The sequence below is a fragment of the Malania oleifera genome, chromosome 10 (genome assembly GCF_029873635.1).
Source record: "Malania oleifera isolate guangnan ecotype guangnan chromosome 10, ASM2987363v1, whole genome shotgun sequence".
In the NCBI taxonomy this organism is placed as follows: Eukaryota; Viridiplantae; Streptophyta; class Magnoliopsida; order Santalales; family Ximeniaceae; genus Malania; species Malania oleifera.
In genome coordinates this window covers 36496092-36506664 of record NC_080426.1, presented here as the reverse complement: position 1 = coordinate 36506664, position 10573 = coordinate 36496092, and positions in this window count along the sequence as shown.

Sequence of the window (10573 nt, the reverse complement as noted above, 5' to 3'; positions counted from 1 at the left end):
TTTTTCACATGTATTTGTAAATTCATAAAAAAAGAGTAATTTAAAGACTTATTAGATTAACTTAGGGATAATTTCAAATTAATTAGGTACCGTTCGTAAGAACGGGCGCGTAGGGGGTGCTCGTACCTTCCCCTCGCGTAACCGAACTCCCGACCCCAACTCCGGTAAGGTAGACCGATTCTACCCCTAACGGGGTAGTAATCATGTGTTCTAACCGCACTAAAGGTTAGTGGCGACTCCGATATCCATGTTTTTCCATGAAAATATTAAATTGATTTTTGATTTCGCCGCCCGGAGCACACGCGCTCCCGGGACGCCGCGACATTCCTCATGGGCAATTCTTGTTGAGCTGCTCTTCTGAGGACATTCTTGTTGAGCTACTATTCTGGGGGCATTCTTGCCGAGCTGTCCCTCGTGGGGAATTCTGTTGACTTTGTGAGTCCGATCTTTGTTTTGATGTTAACAAAGCACTGCAATATTATGTGTGTATTTAGCATGTGCACATGTGTATGATTAAGATCACACATAAGGGATAGGGAGCATAGAGGCCAAGACAGATTATATACATTCACCTGACGAACCTCATTAAGTGAAGGACATGAAGATTGAAGCTTTTTTTATTTTCATTGTAAATTGCATTTTGATTTCGGGTCTGTAATAATGGACTGTATTATTTGCATGTCATGCTTGGTAGATGATTGATAAAAGAATTTGTATGCCAGCAGAAAATGATAATAGTTTAATGCATACAAATTCACATGCCATGGATTTACTGTATTGTACTTTAGATTCTACTATTCTTATTGAGATTATGGCATGTATAAGTGCAAAGGATATTTGGGTTGAGCTCGAAAAGAAGTATGAAGTAACCCAGGAAAAGGAGATTGCCTCTCCAAATGCTCTAATTCAAGATGATCAGGTAGTGGCCAATCATGATCTAATTGCATTGGTAGACGATGAGGTATATAATTATGACTCTATCTCTTTTACTGATTCATGCAATAATTCATGTGATGCATGGTGTGATGATTCGTGTGCGAAATTCTGTGATACATTTTATGCTGAATCATCTGTTGAATGCTATGATATCTCTATTATTGATGCATGCACTGATTCTTGTATCACTCTTGGTATTAAACATTGTGATGAATTGTATACCAAATTGACAGATAGGAGCATGCCTTTGAATGAAAAATTGGAAATAACTTTATCGAAAACACATAAGCTTCTAGTTAGGATGGATAAAATGAAAGTTATATTGAAGAATGAGAATAAGAAAGTAGCAAAGAAACTGAGTGGATTAAAGGAATATCAAGCTGCTCTAGAGAAGGAGAAAATTAATAAAATCATGAGGATCATCTACAGAGAAGAACAAATAAAAGAATAAACCCTTAGGAGTCAAAAAATGTAAATTCTTCAAAGGGGGTCTATCATTAAGATCTCGCAGTCATAAAAACTCTAATGCCTCTTCTGAACAAAATAGAATAAGCAAACGCCTTTGTATGCACATAAAGCCTGCTTAGGACATATCGGTTTTGCTTGTTTATGTAGGAGTGCTAGAGGTTTAGATAAGGAAATGATAAGGGTGATTATGGTAGCTAATTCCTTAGGACAAGAGGGAGGAAGAGATAAAATTGAATCTGGATAATCATTCCTCCTTGAATCATAGGATAAGCCATAGTAGGGTAGTAATGACAAATGGCTTAGGAAGTGGTTAAGCTTAGAAATCCTCCAAATTGATCCCCCCTAAGTTGAAAAGTCATGTGTTACCCTTAAGGCAAGATTTAGGTCAAAATATGGTGAAAATTGAAGAGTTGATTGAGTTCAGTCGACCATCCACAAATGACCTAACACCTTCGGTTGACTGTGTGGTTGACTTTGACCCTTCGGTCGACCAACCACTTTTGAACTAATGAACTTCGGTTGATCGAACACCTTTCGGTCTACCCCTTGGTCAACCGAACTCAAAACTGAATGTTCTTCGGTCAACCAACCAATTTAGAACAAAATCCTCTTGGTTGACCAATCCTCGAAAACCAAAACATCACATTAGGTTTCAATCGACCATCCTTAGCTCCGGTCGACCGAACATACACGAATTGGGAAGAATTTGAACCATTGGTCGACTGAAGTTACCCCTAGTCGACCGAACCTCGCGGGTCTACGTATATAAGCCTCGTGAAAAGGCTCATTTTCACCTCAAAATTGAGATCTTTTCCTCTGTTTCCACAATCCTTCCCTTAGATCTTTACTCTAGCACTAAAAATCCTTCCACCATCCTCCATGGCCAAGCCAGATGAGCGTGTTGATGCCCAGGAGGTTGCCTATGCTCAGGACAACTGGTTTTTTTCGAAGCAGGCTAGGATCTAATACATGAGGGAGTTCCACCCCAAAGAGGTCATACTTGGTAAGGTCCTTGATCTTCCGTTTATGCAACAGCATTTCAGCAATATCATAGATATGTTTAGATTTTAGGGGTGTGAGTCATTCATTACATATCAGCCCAGTGGGCACTATCCCACTTTTGTTAGATTATTTTATGCCAATTTAGGAAATGATGAAGATAGATATTATTCCCGGGTTTTGGAGATCGACATCAGATTTGATGCTGAGTATTTATCGAATGTTCTTGACATAGGGCGGGGTGATTTTGAGTGCCTTGATTTAGTGACCTCCTGGATAAATGAACAGGAGTTTTCCATTGGGATGTTTGCAAATTTAGTTATAACTGACCCTCTTGCAAACCTCAATGACCCTCCAAACTATAGATCCTTCACTTTAGAGGCCAAGGTTGTCCACTATCTAATTACGTACAATATTCTACCTAGGGCAGGATCTCGGGTGCATGTTTCCTTTTTAGACTGCTTTATCATGTGGTGTCTATTCGTTAGAAAGAAACTTGACTTGCCCAGTTTGATGATAAGATGGATGATGGCCAAGACTATTAGGCGTAGGATCATCATGCCCTATGGGGGGATATTGAATAGGCTATTCCTGAGGATGGAAGTAACCTGATCGAATCTGGCATTGCTAAGGAGAAGTAGAAGTGCAGACATGTTCTCATCAGTTACATTGACGTTGATGGGGTATGAGTTGGTTGGCAACATGTGGTTGCCCTCGGGTGCTAGGAGACCGGGAGATCAAGAGTAGGTCCTACAGGAGATGCCACCAAAGCCTGATTAGCCATCAAATGATGAATTGATGGCAGCCATCACAAGATTTGCTGATTCTTTTGATCAATTTAGAGACTCTCAGTTTCATGTTACTCAGTCCATACAGGCAGATATCAGGGGGCTGAGGGATATGGCCTCATCATCTCACGCACAGTACACTACTCTTCATGATGAGTTCAAAGAGTTTTCAATCTTCTCAGAGCACAGGTATAAAGAGCTAAAGAGGGTCATGGCTGTAAACTTCAATGAGATAAATGACCGTATCCATGAGCTGCACGATGCTAGAGATCAAGAGCAAATGGACTTTGCCTCAGATGGAGGAGACGATTTTGATGATGGGGATGGCGTATAGACACTGAGAGAGCGCCCTGCAGAAGCTGAGACTTTTATTATTATCATTATTATTATTTGGTTTGTATTTATAAACAACTTACATAGTTTTTCTTCTTTTTCTTTCACTGACTACACTACACTCACCCACTATCCATTATAAATAGCTTCCATAGTTTTGCTTCTTTTTCTTTCATTGACTACACTACACTCACCCACTATCCATTTTATTTTTTGCTGATAGTTGAATCATTTGCAGTGATTTACATTTATCGGTAGTTATTTCCTAAGGGGGAGCCTTAGTTGTTCATGACTAGTATATTTAAATGCTCCCATGATCATGTTATTATATATATATATATATATATATATATATTTAGTTGCTATTCTCTGGTCTTTTCATGAATCTTTTTTTATGGATGACATATTTATATGATTGTTGATTGCTACTTTATTGCATGCTTAGTTTAGAATGCTTCTTGCATGGCGGATGCAGTAGATGTGAAATTGCACGCTGGTAGATGATTATAGGTTCTCGCATGCTTAAACTAAGTTATAAAATGCTTGTTTGAACCTTTCAGGTACATGTTTTTATGGGAAAATGTCCAATTTACAGACGACATGCTGTCAAAATTTTAAAAAACTTTTTCGAAAATAAAAACAAGTACGATGATGATTATGATAAAATACAAGTTAAAATCTTTTGAAAGGATAAGCGAAAACTTAAATGATAATAAATCTTCATCTTGGCATAATCATCGGACATTTAGAGGAGCTAAGATAATTGATTATAATTGGCATGTTAAATGAATTTCATATTTAACTAGTGTAAGCATATCACTCCATCTAAGCTATCATTCAAATTGAAATGGGGAGTATCTAAACGTAAAACTTCTATCATGTTATGCTCACCAACATTTTCAGCTTAGATGTTTCTTGCAATTAAATGTGGCATGTGCTTCCTTAACATAACTATTTTGAATATCTAAAGTAAATATCTTCATGGTTGCCGCATAGCTCCTGTGTTTGCCATATGATCTTGCATGTGACTGTTAAATACTTAGGATCAATATGGTTATATTTTTCTGGTCATGCCTTTCATGTGTACCTAAATAAGATACCAGAAAACTTTCGCTTACATAATCCTTAAAGTGTTTTTTCCAACAAACACAGCCCCTGTATCTTTGATATTATCATAAGGGGGCTGTACATATACTCATATACCTATATAGTTTTATATATATATATATATATATATATATATATATTTGTCAAGAAATGTTCTTATTTGTGTTACATCCTTCTTTCTTGTTTGGGTGTCAAAAATGTCATATTTGTTTAAAACTAAAAAGGGGGAGTGCGTTAAGCAAGGAAATTCTTTTTGGGAACTATATTTCTCAAGCTAAGATATTTTTTTAAAGCCATCAAATTTTTTCTTCCTTAGCTTAACCCTTTTGCTAATGCCAAAAGGGGGAGAGATTTCTTAAGCAAAATGCATGCATGCGCCTTATATTCTAAATGCAATTTATATCATATCATGTCTTATGTCTTCTTTTATGAATATGCCTATTCTATGGTGTTTACTTTTTACAACATGCATATTCTTAGGGGGAGCCTCTTCAGGCTAAACCCATTTTACTAATGCGTGTTTGTCATCATCAAAAAGGGGGAGATTGTTGACTCTGTGAGTTTGATCTCTGTTTTGATGCTGATGAAACACTGTAATCTTATGTGTGTATTTAGAATGTGCATAGGTCTATGATTGAGATCACACAGAAGGGGCACGGAGCATAGAGGCCAAGACGGATTATATACATTGACCTGGCGAACCTCATTGAGTGAAGGGCATGAAGACTGAAGATTTTTTTTTTTTTCATTGTAAATTACATTTTGATTTCGGGTCTGTAATAATGGACTGTATTATTTGCATGTCATGCATGATAGGGTATAAGCTCAAAGACCCTAGACTGAACTTAGGATCCAAAGCATTGCATGAAAAATCCCCTATAACTTATAATTAACAAATATGTGATTAGGGGTACCTTTAAAAGGGAGTTAGAAATTAAATGGACAACATTGGTGTGTTCGGTTGACCGAACCCTAACACAAAGAAACCCTTCGGTTGATCGAACCTCTCTGAGGTCAAAATGTTGACAACTTGGTCGATCATCCTAAAATGAATACCAACATCTTGGTCAACCGAACCGGCACGTGGGAAACCCCAACGCCCTGGTCGACCAAATCTCTAGGTTCAAAATGATTTGGTTGACTGAAGTGTATGAAGTTTGGTTAACTGAACTACATTCGGTCGACCAAACCTCAGAGTTCAAGAATTGCCTCAAGTCCGGTCGACCATCACTTCTGTTCAAATTCACCCTGGTCGACTGAACTAAGCAACCCGGTCGACCGAACCTTAAAAATGGTCGACCGACCCTCTCGGGTTGCATATATTTTACCAAGGTAAATTTAGGTTATTTTTAATTAAACTCACTTAATCTTTTTCCAAATTACCTAGCGTCTCCCCAATGGCTATAATTCTTCCCAACTCTATAAATACCTCCTTATTTGAAAAATTAAGAAATGATTAGGGTTTTGAGATTAGCCAAAATTCTTTGAAAATTTTTTTGGCCAAAATCATCCATACTTCCATATCTCTTCAAATCTATTGCCAAAATCTACCTCATATACTCGTCTAACTACTTGTTGTGAGAGAGGGTAGTGTTTCATATTCTTCTTATAAGTTTAAACTCCCCCTTATTCATATTTGATTGTATATTGATTTTTGGAGAGTTGCTTAAGGTTTTTCCTATAATATTTCATTCATAATATTTGATTGGGAAAAACCCTTAAGTGGCTTAAGATCTTGCATCCTCATTGCAAGATTCATAAGCTTGCTTTGTGCTTTGACAAAAATATTTTTAGCAAGCTTAAAATCCTATTATCTACTGTGCTTTATATTTGAGAAATATTTTTGTGATATTTATTTAGGGTTGTAGAGGCTGTTTGATTATTCATACAAGAAGCATATTAGCTTAAGATCAAAAGTCTCACTCTCACATACACATTGATATACCTTGTCTTGAGAGTTAATACATTGGTTAATAAAATCTTACTTGAGCTTAATATCCTATCATATGTAAGTGCATTATTTGGTTAAGCATATTGGTACACATCTGCTTAGTGTGAGAAGCATATTTGGTTGTATACATATTTTATTATTTTTTGTATTCCAGGCATGGGTTTGAAGAGGGAGTCGGATTGAATTTGACTCGGTTAAGAAAGTTAGGTGTACCATCCTGTTAAGGTGTTGTATTAGGTGTCACTCCACCCGTTAAGTGAGCCATTAGTGGAATCCTCTTGCTTGTGAGTTTGAGGCAGGGATGTAGGCAGTATTGGCCGAACCCCAATATCACATTTTGTGTCGGCTCTCTATTTTATTTCTACACTTTATATTTCAACATGTGTATGTTTTATATTTGATTTATTATATGCAGTACATGTGGTTAATTGTTTGAATATTTGATTGGGTTCATGATTATATAGAAAGACCCTAGGTTTGTGTAATACTATTTGTGGAATCAGGACCTAACCTAGCTAAAAACTTTTAAATACCCAATACACCCTCTCTTTTGGGAATACACCGATTCCAACAAATTCTTTCAAGCTACCAAGCTACTCTTTTGATGGCATTTTTGCCGAGCTGCCAAGTTGCTCTTTTGGTGGCATTTTTCCCGAGTTGTCTGTCGTGGGGAATTCTTTTGAGCTGCCGAGTAAGGAAGAAGGTGAATTCGTGCTAAAAGAGAATCATGAAGGGATACGCGGAAATCACCTGGCCAGTAGGGCTTTAGCCCACAAGGCTCTGCGGCAAGGTTTCTATTGGCCCACAATGAGGAAAGACAGAGTCGAAGTAGTTAAATGGTGTGACATATGCTAGAGGTGCGCTGGAATACCACACTTATTAGCCAGTACTCTCTTCCCCATGATGAGTCCTTGTCCCTTCGCTCAATGGGGGCTGGATATCCTCGGACCGCTACCTCAAGCGACAGGACAAAGAAAATTTTTGTTGGTGGCCATTGACTATTTCACTAAGTGGGTAGAAGTAGAAGCCTTGACCTACATAACCAAGCGCAACATCACCAAGTTCATATAGACTTTGGTGGTTTGCAGGTTCAGCATCCCCGCAACTATAGTCACAAACCACGAGAGGCAGTTCGACAACGACAGCTTCAAGAAATTTTGTGCTAACCTGGGCATAAAACTTTTATTCGCAACCGTTGCACACCCACAAAGTAACAAACAGGTGGAGAACATGAACTAGACAATATTGTACAGTCTAAGAACGCGACTTAAGGCTTTGCATGGAAAATGGGTAGAAGAAGTCCTGTCAATTATTTGGGCGTACTGTAACGCCCCGAACCCTTAAACCCGGGTCCGGTGCGTTATACCTGATAATCCTTAATCCATAATATACGTAGCGGAAAAACATAAACATAATCTCCATAAATAATACCATACTACCGTAATACCACAATGTCGTAATACCAGAGTTTACTATCTCTATCTAAATTCCATATTAATCATCCAACGCCTGCATTTCCATGGATACATACCTCTCCACACATTCCAGTATTTTCAAAATCATTCCTTTCATAACTGACTTAAAACATAAAGACATAAAAGATAAATATTTACATTTCCCAAAAGTATTATCAATATATACCCTTTCTTTTAATACTTCCAAAAAAGTTTAAAAACCCTCGAGCTCCCTAAGCTCGATCTCGAGGAAATCCTGAAAAAAAATATATTTATATTCGGGTGAGACACATATCAGTAATTGAAGAAACAATATATTAAACACAGCGTGTGACAACATGAGGTATATAAATATCATTTTAATAAAATTTGAAAATCATTAACCTAATACCGAAATCATTCTCTGAATCTACCAATCACATGCAAAGGTTTAACCGACGAGATTACCCAAGGATAGAGGTGATTACCTGCCCATACAAGTAACACCCTTCTGCTCTGATACATAGGTAACCCTAAGGTCACAACTAAAGCATACTAGGGGATTCACCTTACTCAGTAAGCCCTCAAGTGTTAACTTGATCTCGTACTCACGCATTCAACAATTGTTTACCGGCAAAGGCCCTAAGGATAGGGAAATCTACCCGTCCATACAAGTAGGTTCCCTTTGCCTTAGTACGTTATGCAGCTACTGTCACATCTGAAACTACTAGTGCACTTGCCTTTCTCAGCAAGCCCTCAGGCGAAGAGTACACCGCACCCAATCGTAACATGTTCTACGAGTATAGATACTTCTAGTATCATAATACATTATTCTTTCTGTCATTATTTAATTATTCACATATGTTCATGTTCATAACTTTAACATTTCATTTTATTTCATTTTAAGTGACTCTTTCCCATTTTACATTGTTCACATTTCACACTTCATTTTCGTTTCATTTATTCCCATTTTCATTTCATTTCATTACATACCCAGCATCTTTCAACTATTTTACCTAGCATCTTTCATCTGTTTTACCCAACATTTTTTAGCTGTCATACATTTACCTAACATCTTTCAGCTTTTTTACCCAGCATTTTTCAGCTATCATACATTTACCCAACTTCTTTCAACTGTTTTACCCAACATATTTTAGTTGTTTATATGGTTGCATTAACACACACAAGCAGCATAGTTCATATCATATTTCATTCTCAATACTTTACCTACTTAACCTGCATCTCATACATTTAACATATATTTGTATAGAATCTCATGCCACACAATTTAACAGTAAAATTCATACATAATCCTATAAATAGGCCAACCCACATTTAACATTTAATTATTGAAAATACAATTTTCATTTCTTACATAATTATCCAGAAAAATCCTTCCACTATCTCCAGTTCATTTCCATAAATACGTAACTAAATAAGTGGTCCTAAGCTCAGAAATCATAATTTTACATGGTTGATATTTTAATAATTCACATCAAAACATACATATAATATAACATAAATTATTACCTTTAATTTCATAAAATCTGATTTAATATATAATTTCCCCTTCCTTGGTTTCTTGAACTACGCCAATAAGGATCCCAAAAAATACCTGCGGCGCTCACCCGGATCCTGATTAAAAAATCCTAATTTCATTAAATTAACCGTAAATAAAATATTATTTTAATATTTTTTTAGGCCCATAAATTCTAAATAAATAATTATACCCTTAAATATAGCCAAATTGCCAAATTTCTCAAATCCCACTCTCGCTTTGGAGTGGGGCCTAAAAAGCCCAATTGGAACTTTACTTATGTCAAAATGACGACAATCATGACTAGGACCCCGTGGTGGTGTCTGATCGTCGATTTAACAGCAGATTTAATAAGAAATTGAGAAATTTGAGGAAATATACCTTTCCCTAAGAGTGATGCCTACGCTGCTCCCACGACAAATCCGTTCTAGTAGAAATGTCGGTGGCGGAGTTAGGAATCCAACGACACCTTCCATTTTCTGATCGGCGGTCATTAGGCATACGAAATTGAGGAGAGAAAGAGAAGCGGAGACGGAGACGGAGACGATGACTCGTAGAGAGAAGCTGGGAGAAACGCAGTAAAGAAGATGATGGATTGGATTTTAAATTGAAATCCAATCCATCTTATTACATTTAATATATATTATTTTAATATTATATATATATATATATATATATGTATTTACTTAAACTTACATTATACAATAACCTTATATATATATATATATATATATATATATATATATATATATCTATATTTCAAATTTTTATTATTATTCCTTTTTATTTATTTACTTAATTAATTCAATAATAATAAATTAATTAATTAATTAGTTAAAAATTAGTCTTAATTAATTTTTTAAACTATTTCTTTTATTTGTTTATTTAATACATTAATTTAATAATATTTAACTAATTAATTGATTAATAATTTTAATTAGTTAATTTTTTTTAATTTTTTTTTTCGGATTATTACACGTACCACACAACCTGACGAGCAGCTACAGGTGAAACCCCTTTC